The 12500-nt window shown below is 45.4% G+C and overlaps 1 pseudogene across 1 annotated transcript in view; it reads right to left on the bottom strand.

The window, feature by feature from the left end:
* Nucleotides 1-12500, bottom strand: part of LOC311233557 (glutamate receptor 4-like) — a 136512-nt pseudogene that overhangs the window by 57233 nt on the left and 66779 nt on the right. Inside the window, exon 3 of the transcript in view lies at nt 12256-12496. The product of the transcript in view is annotated as a glutamate receptor 4-like (transcript). The remainder of the gene's footprint in view (nt 1-12255; nt 12497-12500) is intronic.

Raw genomic sequence — 12500 nt, 5'->3', positions numbered from 1 at the left:
TCTGCTCTCCTCTTCTCTCCTCTGTTCTGCTCTTCTCTCCTCTGCTCTCCGCTCATCTGCTCTCCTCTTCTCTCCGCTCCTCTTCTCTGCTCTCCGCTCCTCTCCTCTGCTCTCCCCCCTCTCCTCTCCCCTCCTCTCATCTCCCCTCCATTCACTCAACCAAGAGGAGCACACTGTTTGGAAATAGGAGCAAAACACAATCCAGTGAAGGAATCGAATAGATGCGTACGCAACACACACACACACACACACACACACACACACACACACACACACACACACACACACACACACACACACACACACACACACACACACACACACACACACACACACACACACACACACACACACACACACACACACACACACACACACACACACACACACACACACACACACACACACACACACACACACACACACACACACACAGATAGCTACAGTATATCCTAGGCCAGCCCATTGTATCTCTGGTGGGTTTGACGCAGGGAATCAGAGTCAGACGTGTGCTCATTGACTGGGCTCAGCCATGCGTGGGCACATTCTACAGTATAGTCAATACGGGATGAATGCCTGGCGCTCTGTGTGAAAAAAAAACCTCAGGCCAGAGTGCTGCTGCCTCCAAAACCCCAGTGACAAGCAGACGCACAAATAGACCCATCACAGACATATGCTGGATATATGCACTCAAATAGCAAGCATCTGCGTAGTGCACGTGAGCACACACGCACACAGGCACACACGCATTACACACACACATACACACAGACATATGCTGGATATATGCACTCATCTGCAAGCATCTGCGTAGTGCACGTGAGCACACACGCACATACTGTACATGCACACACGCTTACATGCACACACGCACGCACGCACACACGCACGCACGCACGCACGCACGCACGCACACACACACACACACACACACACACACACACACACACACACACACACACACACACACACACACACACACACACACACACACACACACACACACACACACACACACACACACACACACACACACACACACACACACACACACACACACACACACACACAGTAATGGTAATGGAGTAATGGAAGGAATGGCAGTGCAAGAAATACAGAACACTTTTTTCTTAAGATTACGCCCGAGCTCATAGCGATGATGTTCCACTTACTCTGTGCTTTTCCACCCCGTTGCAAAAAGAAGGCCTCGACATTTTTCACATGTCGGGGGGGGGGGGGGGATCGTCTCCAAGACAACAAGCAGCACAAACCATTTCCGACGTTTGTAACGGAAGGTTAAGGTAAAGGAAGGAGACGCATAGCGCCGCTAAGTCCTGTTAAACGACAAGACACAAAGAGGTGGTACTGTACTGTACCCATTCTGCAATCTGTTAATAAAGTTTTCAATCAATCAATCAAAGAGAGCAGAGCAATGAAGGGTGATATAGAGAGAGAGAGAGAGAGAGAGAGAGAGAGAGAGAGAGAGAGAGAGAGAGAGAGAGAGAGAGAGAGAGAGAGAGAGGAGAGCAATGAAGGGTGAGAGAGATAGAGAGAGAGGAGAGTAATGAAGGGTGAGAGAGAGAAGGAGAGAGAGGAGAGCAATGAAGAGTGAGAGAAAGAGAGAGAGAGAGAGAGAGCAATGATGGGTGAGAGAGCGAGGGAGAGAGAGAGAGGAGAGCAATGATGGGTGAGAGATAGAGAGATGAGAGGAATGATGGGTGAGAGAGAGAGAGGAGAGCAATGAAGGGTGAGAGATAGAGAGAGGAGAGGAATGATGGGTGAGAGAGAGAGAGGAGAGCAATGAAGAGTGAGAGAAAGAGAGAGAGAGGAGAGCAATGATGGGTGAGAGAGATAGGGAGAGAGAGGAATGATGGGTGAGAGAGAGAGGAGAGCAATGAAGGGTGAGAGATAGAGAGAGGAGAGGAATGATGGGTGAGAGAGAGAGGAGAGCAATGAAGAGTGAGAGAAAGAGAGAGAGAGAGAGCAATGATGGGTGAGAGATAGAGAGAGGAGAGGAATGGTGGGTGAGAGATAGAGAGAGGAGAGGAATGATGGGTGAGAGATAGAGAGAGGAGAGGAATGATGGGTGAGAGAGAGAGAGGAGAGCAATGACGGGTGAGAGAGAGAGAGGAGAGCAATGAAGGGTGAGAGAGAGAAAGAGGTTCAAGAGAAGTAAAGAGCATCGGGATGCATTCAAAGGAAAAGCCAACCGTGAATAATCTGGATGGTCTATTAACCCTTTCACTACCGCACTACCAAACGGTTAACCCTTTCACTGCGACAATACACATTATGTTAACCCTTTCACTGCCACACAACAGCAGGTTAACCCTTTCACTGCCACACTACAGAAGGTTACCGTCGGTTAGTGTGATAGTAAAGGGTTAACCTTCTGTAGTGTGGCAGTGAAAGGGTTAAGGGTTTGCCGATCGGCACCCTGTTTCCACAGCTGCTACTGCCGTCAGTAGGGGTGGGGCAGGTGGGGGCGAGACAGAGGCACGTTTCCCGCCATAAACAGATGAAGGAGTGCGGAAAAAAGACAATAATTTAGGCTGTCAAATAAAGAATGACGACGATGGCCTTGCGCTTCACTGAACATTTTTACGGGACATTTTATTATTATTTTCAACAGTTTTATATGACTTCGTTGAATCTATGGAACATATATATTTCTTTCTCTTTTAAGAAACTAGTCTAAATCAAGCATCCAGCATCTCTTTCTTCCATTGTAGTGACCAGTACTGGTGGGTGTAGACACACACCAACACGTTTTTTTTTTTTTTTATCATTGATCTTTAAAGTAACATCATCATCTTACAAATCACAACAATACAGGTTGCAAAAAAAACATTTAGATTTATCCTATTCCTCTACCCTGATCTCCCTGTATCCCCCCCCCCCCATTCCACGCCCCCTCCCCTCCTCCAACCACCAGGATAATAATATCCACTCAGGGATAGCATCATTATCTAGTTATAAGGTATTTTAAGTTAGATATCAAATCTGTCCACAATAAAAATCGTATTTGGTTGTGCATCATTGACTCGTGCTGAAGATAGTTGTAAAAATGTCCATAAAGCTCCTAAGCCAGTGAGTACTTGTGACATCACAGGGAGGTTTCCAACGCTGGACTATTAATCCTCTTGGCTGCCGTCAAGCCTGTCTGTCAGACTTTGCAGACGTTTTTATTTTCCGTAAGAGAAAGGTGAGAGTCATCGTTTACTAGATCCATTGGTAATTGTACCCCCGCTAACCCTGCAAGCGTACTAATAACCTTCCTCCAAAAATCTAATATTCCTGGTTCCCTGGGGGCAAAATGAACAATATGGGTCAGGTACCAATTCCATTCTATTTCTAATGCTCTGTGTTAGATACGATCTATGACAGAATTTAACATGTATAAACTGATGGTTTGGGTTTTTTAAAGCACCCGTAACATTATCCCAAATTACATCCCAATCCAAATCCTGTCCCAATTGAGATATTATCCCAGGCTTTCATGCCTAATGTAGGCAGAGTTTAAATTGTCATAGATATATGACAGTATTAATTTAGGAGCACTCTGCATCCAACCTAGAATAGGATGGTCTTTTTAATCTGAACCCCAAAGTACCCCATCAACTCTACAGGCAGACCTTATTCTAAAGTAAAATAAAAGAGACCGTTTATCAATATCATATTGAGAGACCAGTTCATGAAAGTTAAGATTATGTCCTGAATATTAATATTATGTCCTTTGTCCTTTGTACTCCCAAGCGTTGTTAGTAAATGGTTTCCCCTCAGTTAAAATGTGTTTATTGTTCCATAGTGGAGATGTCCTACACCATTAGGGATGGGTACCGTTCACATTTGAACCGATACGGTACCGGTACCAGTACCTGTGAATCGATACCGGTACCCAACGGTACCTTTTTTCTGTACTTTAGTCTCTAAAAATGTAATCTACCTACCTAAAAAAAAATCCAAACTTCAAATAACTACACTTTTGACCGTTTTCGGCTTGCCATTGCCCCAACTGCTTTGTTGTTGAATCAAGTCAAATCCTAGGTAAGCGTATATTGTGCGTGTGCACGTTGACATGAAAAGAAAAAAGGTAAAAAAAATGTTTAAGTGTACAATGAATTCGGTACCCATCCCTATACACCTTACACTCTTGTTGTGTTTGGAAATCTTTCTGCTGCTCTAAATACTTGAAGCATATATGAGTTAAAATTGGACCGTAATATAAAGCGATCTTTTTGGTAGACACAACTATAAGGAAAAACTCTTTTCATCTTAGATGATGAAATTGTATCTTCCTCCATCCAATAGCTGAGACTTCTTAATACAAATGCCCAGTGATACGGTTTTAAAATTTGGACACGCCCATCCCCCCCATCAGATTTTTGGAAAATGGTAAATGGACTGCATTTATATAGAGCTTTGATCCAAAACCATGCAATTTTATCCATGCAAGGTGCCAACCTGCTTTAGTTAACCAGTTAGGATTTAAATATCTTGCTCAAGGACAATTCGACGTGCTGCCCGGGAGGAGCCGGAATCAAACCAGGAACCTTCTGATTACCAGATGACCGCTCTACCTCCTGAACCACTGTCTCCCCCGAAAGAGCACTGAAGAGCTGACTACTTGGGTTGTTTACCATCCAAATATAGCATCTTAGTAAAGACTCTAGTTGTTGCCAATATGCTGTTCGAGGTGCATGAGGGATCATTGATCTAATGAAATTAATGCGGGGTAAGATGTTCATTTTAACAACCGATATATTATATGGGCTGCGACCGATTCTGGGAGGTGTTTCCATCTTTTAATATCTTCTTGTATTTTATTTTTTATTTTTTTTGCTACTATAAATGATAAGGAAGTACTAACTTTAATACCCAAGTAAAGAACCTCATTTGAAACATTCATCTGGGAAGGGAAGGACACCTAATTCTTGTCTGTATTAATCAGTACTGATTTTGATAGGTTAACCTTGTATCCCCGAAAGATACCCAAATGTCTCCAGTATGCTCCGGAATTCATTGAACATCTGCCATACAGATTAATAGTGTCGTCTGCATTTAGCAATATTGAGTGTGATGTTGCACCTGTTATAATAGGGGAGATCTGGCGACAGTTACTAATTAATTGTGCCAGCGGTTCGTTGTATAAATCAAAGGAGACAAAGGGCCCCATTGCCTTGTGCCACGTTTTATGTCAAATAAGTCAGAGAAGCCTCTTCTCACACGCAACCTGGCTGTAGGATTAGCGTACAATGTTTGAATCATATTGATAAATGTATCTTTCTCAAAATTCTAATTATTTTAAAACCCTCCAAAGATGTGGCCATTCAAGGCGATGAAATGCCTTTTCAGTATCCAAGAATAGATGGCCACAGGCGGGTGGAATTCTATGTGTTGCGCTAAGTATGTGTAGGAGTCAGTGAATATAGTCAGAGCCAAGCCGTCCCTTAATAAAGCCTGTCTGATCTGGGCTAATCATTTTCCCAACCACTGTCTCAAGTCTACTGGCTAAGACCTTGGAGAATATCTTGAGGTCGTCATCCATAGTGGCTCGGGAGGTAGAGCAGTTGTCTGGTTATCTGGAGGTTCCTGGTTCGATTCCCGCTCCTCCCGGGAAGTGTTTTGAAGTGTCCTTGAGCAAGACACTCAACCCCTAACTGCTCCCGATGAGCAGGTTGGCACCTTGCATGGTTGCCTCCGCCGTCGGTGTGTGAATGTGTGAGTGAATGGGTAAAATGTGAGGAACAAATTGTAAAGCGCTTTGGATAAAAGCGCTATATACTGTAAATGCAGCCATTTACCATTTATCTATGAGATTAGGCGGTGGTTGGCACATTCCAATTCCTCCTCTCCTCTGTCCTCCTCTCCCCTCTCATCTCTTCCCCTCCCCCCTCCTCTCCTCTGCCCTCATCTCCTCTGCTCTCCTCTCTTCTCCTCTATTCTGCCCTCATCTCCTCTGCCCTCATCTCCTCTCCTCTGCTCTCCTCTCCTCTTCTCTCCTCTGTTTTGCTCTCATCTGCTCTCCTCTGCTCTCCTCTTCTCTCCTCTTCTCTCCTCTGTTTTGCTTTCATCTGCTCTCCTCTGCTCTCCTCTCATCTGCTCTCCTCTGCTCTCCTCTTCTCTCCTCTTCTCTCCTCTGTTTTGCTCTCATCTGCTCTCCTCTGCTCTGCTCTCCTCTGCTCTCCTCTGCTCTCCTCTTCTCTTTTCTCCTCTGTTTTGAACTCATCTCGTCCTTGACTCCTTACCAGGCGTGGGTATAACTGTGATCAGGGTTGTATTTAGATCTCTGTGGAACACACCATTTTCAGTAGCATAATTAAGTGTTTCTAACCATACCGGTCCAATAATATCCCAAAATGTCAAGTAGAGTTCCACAGGTATGTAATCTATACCTAGCATACGGCCGCCACACACACACACCACATTTTAAATTCATGATTTCCTTTTTCTGGAGAGGCAGTGTTCCTGGCTCCAAAAAGCCAAAGAGCTAATTGGTTAATCACAGCTAATTCATCATCACATGACATCACAAATTGCAATCATTCTGAACAGCTTGTTTAGGCGTGCTAATGTGAAGACTTCAAACGCTGGCGGAAAGGAATATCTATGCAATTTCCCCCCAGCACCTACTGTACATAACAAACAGACTGCATACAAAGACTAGACAAAGCCCCTTGAAGAGCAATATGAGTCCCTGATCAGGGTGCCATATAGCTGCTAACAGAGTGCTAACAGGGCCATGTGAGGAGGGACAGGCACCTGTTGAGGTGACAGGCACAGTCAGCCGTTCCTAGTGACAGTACTGAGGTGACAGGGGCCCTAACAACAGCCCTGCTAGAGAGCTGTCCATTCAGCACCATTCTGTCAGACGCCTCTGATTCAGCACCACGGAGAGGGACTCAGAGAGGCACTGGCTGATGCCCTATCCTGATAGGTGTGCAGCAGGGCTGCACTTTCCTTGTCTATTGTGGACAATGCTGGATCTGATATGACTAGGCCTTGGAGTTGCTGTTCAGGGGAGGATGGGCTTTTGCTCATTCAAGCATGTTGGACTCAGGATAAGCTGAAGGAGTGGAGGGAGGGAAGGAGGAATGACGGTATTCGATTGTGGGCCATACAGACACTGTATTCCGCAGGCCTGTCTGAAGGTATTTCTACTCCACACATGCACTGCAGTCCCCATAGTGGCCGTGAAAAAAGATTGAAAGACTTGTTGTCCACTTTTGGGAAATGTATGGATGTGAGAATTGCAGCTATTTCTGTATGCATCATTACCTTCTGTCTCCATCATGTTGCACTGATATGAGCTGTGGTGCATGATACCATCTCCCTGATTGCAAATGGAAATGTGGGACAAGTGGGGCTCGTGCGTGTATGAGAGAGAGGGGGGGGGGGGGGCAGAGAGAGATAGAGAGGGGGGGCAGAGAGAGATAGAGAGAGAGGGGGGCAGAGAGAGATAGAGAGAGAGGGGGCAGAGAGAGAAAGAGAGATATAGATAGAGAGAGAGGGGGGGCAGAGAGAGATGGGGGGCAGAGAAAGGGGGGGCAGAGAGAGAGAGGGGGGGGGCAGAGAGAGAGAGAGAAAGAGAGAGATAGATAGAGAGAGAGGGGGGGAGCAGAGAGAGATGAGGGGCAGAGAGAGAGATGGGGGGGGCAAAGAGAGGGAGGGGGGCAGAGAGAGAAAGAGAGAAAAATAGAGAGAGAGACAGAGAGAGCAAATAAAAGCTAAAATATAGATATGTTGGTGCATATTCACGAGAGAAAGATGGAGGAAGAGAGACAGACAGAGACAGAGAGAAAGAGAGGGGGTAGCAAAACAAAGAAAAATAGAGATATGTTGGTGCATATTCATGAGAAAGAGAGAGGGGGAAGAGAGAGAGAGAGGAGAGAGAGAGAGAGAGAGAGAGAGAGAGAGAGAGAGAGAGAGAGAGAGAGAGAGAGAGAGAGAGAGAGAGTTGTTTGACAGTAGTTTCTAATAATATTTCAAAGGCCGGGGCTTTCCATCCACCCATCAGCTCAAATTTCATCCCTCCATCCCTCTCTCTCTCTCTCTCTCTCTCCTTTCCTCTCCGCCCTTCTTTCCACAACAACACCAGCCGTCCCTGCATAACAGCAGCCTCTATTGCCTGATATTGATTTCTCTGGGTGGCCCCCAAGACAGGCTTCGGACAAGGAACACCCATTATCTCAGAGCGCACCATCCATTCACCCCTCCAGAGCCACCCCTCCAGAGCCACCCCTCCAGAGCCACCCCTCCAGAGCCACCCCTCCAGAGCCACCCCTCCAGAGCCACCCCTCCAGAGCCACCCCTCCAAGGGCGCGCCGGGCCGAGGGACAGAGACACCGCAGCCGTGGGGGAGGGAATTAGTGATGGATTGTCTATTAGATTCCCGGGCCGACGTTGGACGTGCATTATGGGAAACACGCCTGTCATTCAGCATCTGGACCACTTAAGTGGCTTTGTCACGTTGGGCTTCATATTGAACATCGGGACCCAGAAAAATCCTTCTCTATGGCAAAAGACGAATGGGGTTTGTCATCCATGGTTGCGTCGCGGTCTTTTAGCATCGGATTGTTTGAGAAATCCTCATTTTATTTGATAAATCGGGGGGGGAATTAAAATGCTGACGCCGAAAGATAAGTAACTTGCCATCGGGGGCCTGATTTACTTGCTAATGTTAGCTGCAGCTTCAAATTAGGTTTCCAAAAAAAGACTGGCAGTTAATTTTAAACAATGCTAAGTCTGGAGAGGCTACGATAGGGAGGGGGGTGGGGGGGGGGGTTCTCCCAGAGACACCGTTTTTTAATCCAGCATTGGAAATATAGTCTGTTTCAAGTGCACTCACCTAGCCACTTAGCGGTCGGTGGTCTATAGCAGCAAGATCTCTTTACAACTACATTATATTAAGGTTACAGTACTGCTTATGTTATTTGCTGTGAAACTGAAACTGTAAGGTTTGCACTTCAGCATCACAATGCCCTCTATACTTCAGGACCGGTTTCTACTGCAGTATCATTTCATGTTATGACTTATTATAGAATTTTGTCCCCAGTACCTGCAAACACATACTGTAGGGCTGGATCCACAAAGAATGGATTGCACGGAGCAAGTTGCACCCTTACTTAAAATTCATTATGAATTGAAAATGGGGGACCCTGATGTAAACAAGACGAAAGTCTTTCTCTGGTCTGCATCCCCTTAACAATTGTGTGTATTGAGCCGTACTGTATTGTACCCATTCTGCAATCTGTTAATACAATTTTCATTCAATCAATCAATCTGCACGGAATGAAAAAATCATGTGGCCATGGAACCCTACAGTACACACTCTATTCCACCATGGAACCCTACGCACTATTCCACCATGGAACCCTACGCACTATTCCACCATGGAACCCTACGCACTATTCCACCATGGAACCCTACGCACTATTCCACCATGAAACCCTACGCACTATTCCACCATGGAACCCTACGCACTATTCCACCATGGAACCCTACGCATTATTCCACCATGGAACCCTACGCACTATTCCACCATGGAACCCTATACACTATTCCACCATGGAACCCTACGCATTATTCCACCATGGAACCCTACGCATTATTCCACCATGGAACCCTACGCACTATTCCACCATGGAACCCTACGCACTATTCCACCGCTATGATGTTGTTATTTCATGACCTCTTCAGTCTACTCTCATGGTACGTTATTATTGATCCAACATTTGAAAACAGCCTTTGATCATTTTAACGGCAATCCTAATAACATTCCCTGTGTGTGATGTATTCCACACCTTGCGTCTCCAGATCATTCCTGGAGCCAGGCAAGGGAACTATAAATGAAGGAATAATGGTCATTAAGTCTGAGCACACAGGTGCCAAACCTGAAAGCTCTCTCCGTGGTTAGCGTAGTGATGAATGGGGCAGACCACTCCTTCATAACAGTTAGCATAGTGATGAATGGGGCAGACCACTCCTTCATAACAGTTAGCATAGTGATGAATGGACAGACCACTTGTTCATACAGTTAGCACAGTGGTGAATGGACATTGGACAGACCACTCATTCATACAGTTAGCACAGTGGTGAATGGACAGACCACTCCTTCATACAGTTAGCATTGTGGTGAATGAACAGACCACTCCTTCATACAGTTAGCACAGTGGTGAATGGACAGACCACTCCTTCATACAGTTAGCATAGTGGTGAATGAACAGACCACTCCTTCATACAGTTAGTATAGTGGTGAATGGACAGACCACTCCTTCATACAGTTAGTATAGTGGTGAATGGACAGACCACTCCTTCATACAGTTAGCATAGTGGTGAATGAACAGACCACTCCTTCATACAGTTAGCATAGTGGTGAATGGACAGACCACTCCTTCATACAGTTAGTATAGTGGTGAATGGACAGACCACTCCTTCATACAGTTAGTATAGAAGTAAACATGAAGATTGAAGGAAATGGATATGAGCACACTGGATTTCAGCTTCCAGTACTTTAATGAAAAAGCAAAGGCTTTGCTGAGGCTTTTTTAGCCATTGAAGTATTGGAAGCTGTATTCCAGTGTGCATCAATTTCCTTCACTAGCCACAGCAGGGCACCAGACATAAATGGAATTAATTTACAGCCTGGTGTTGATTTTTCTCTTTCACGGCAGAGATTGTTTCATTTGTAATTTACGATGCGTTATTATCAGAAGATTGTTAAAACGTTTTTCTAAAGGTTTATGATAGCCATGCAATGTATGCCGTTGTTTTATAGCTAAGGGTCCATTTGTAACCTTACCAATGAGCAATTAATAATCAGAGGACGTTTGTAAACGTTTAATTTTAACATCCTCCTAAATATGATTTGTTAGGATGTTAGGAGGATGTTAAGAAGGATGAATAGAGATTTAGTTAATTTTACTAAACTCTTTCATTTTATTTGCCATGAGCCCTGTGAAGTAGACCAATAATTATCTATGAATACTGTTTGGAGACCAATGGCAGATAAACAAATGCACACATTTGGAAAAACCCATCAGTCAGTATTCTCTGATGTGTGTTCTTTCATCTGATAAGACACATTTTATTAGTATTAGTGTGCTTCTCTATGTATCTCTCATGGTCTTCAATAGAATTGGCACCAAAGTCTGGCACGAAGCAAAGCATTAGAGAGAGAGAGTGTACACATGTCAGGGACGATCTGTTGTCATTCCTTCTCTTTTCTGTTTGTTTGAAGACTGGCAGTCAGTGGTAGAGCCTCCCCGGCAAAGCAATTGACCTATCCCAAGCCCCGCCCTCTGTTATTGATCCTCCAATCATAACTGTTGCTTCCCTCGGACAAACAAAGTTTAAGATAGGTCAATTCAATTTCATGCTAGCAAGGATCTCTCATTTAGCCTCCTTTAACTCACTACTTCATTTTAAAACCTTCTACGATAATAAAAAGGACAACTTATACATTACTTACCCTTTCTTCCCACAAGGACCCTATAACGTTGGCCGAGAATTTCTCAGTTTAATCCTTGTGTTTGTAATTGTGAGATCGATACCGGCTGTTTAAATTATAATAGGAGAAAGTAGCCTACGTATGTTGCCGTATATATCCTTCCAATTTGAGGTATATCCGGTGATGTGAATAAATGAGTATTGTCTTGTGTGGTATTATTAGAGAAGATGAGGAGCAGCCTTTCCGTTTTCATCATTGCCCTTGTTTTACTTTCATGACTGCATATAAAATTAAACAAGGTACAAGTGGAGTTGGTGCGGCTGGGTAGCATAGAGGTCTAAGCACTCGCCTACCACCGAGAGACTCTGGGTTCGAATCCAGCTGTACCTGGCTTGTCAGTCGTCCCTATTAACACAATTGTCAGTGTTCGCGGGTGGGAAGCCGGTGGGGTATGAGTCCTGGTCATTGCAAACAGCGACTCCTACTGATCGGTCGCCTGTTCAGCAGGGAGGGGATCTGGGGGAGTGTGAACTAGTGTGAACCTCCGCACATGTTACGTTCTCCCAGTGAAACTCCTCACTGTCAGGTGAAAAGAAGCGGCTGGCGACTCCACATGTATCGGAGGAGGCATGTGTTAGTTCTACACCCTCCCCAGGCCGACAGTGGGGCAACGCGTGCAACGACCAGGAAGGGAATTGGCATAACGACTAAATTCGGATGGGTGAAAAATACAGAAAACCCAAAAAATGTATAGAAAAAAAAAGGCAAAATGTCAGGAGCTCAAAGTATCGAGCACTGCGACTCACCCCGGTCGGTGTCGTACAGGAAGACGAACTTGTTCCAGTCGTAGTGGTCCAGCAGGGAGAGCAGGGCCCCACGGATGGAGGGCCGCAGCTGCAGCGTGAACTGGCTCTCGCCCTCCGTGGGGAAGCTGGGCGTGATGAGGGAGATGTGCAGCGCGCCGCAGAAGGACGTCAGCGTGTGGACCGAGCGCTTGTCGTACAGGCCGAAGATGGCGAAGACGCCGCGGGGAGTACTGCGAGCAAACTGG

Source organism: Notolepis coatsorum (assembly GCF_963971535.1).
Source record: "Notolepis coatsorum genome assembly, chromosome: 8".
Lineage (NCBI taxonomy): Eukaryota > Metazoa > Chordata > Actinopteri > Aulopiformes > Paralepididae > Notolepis > Notolepis coatsorum.
The sequence above is the reverse complement of the archived record's forward strand: the minus strand, read 5'-3'. Positions and strand labels throughout refer to the sequence as shown.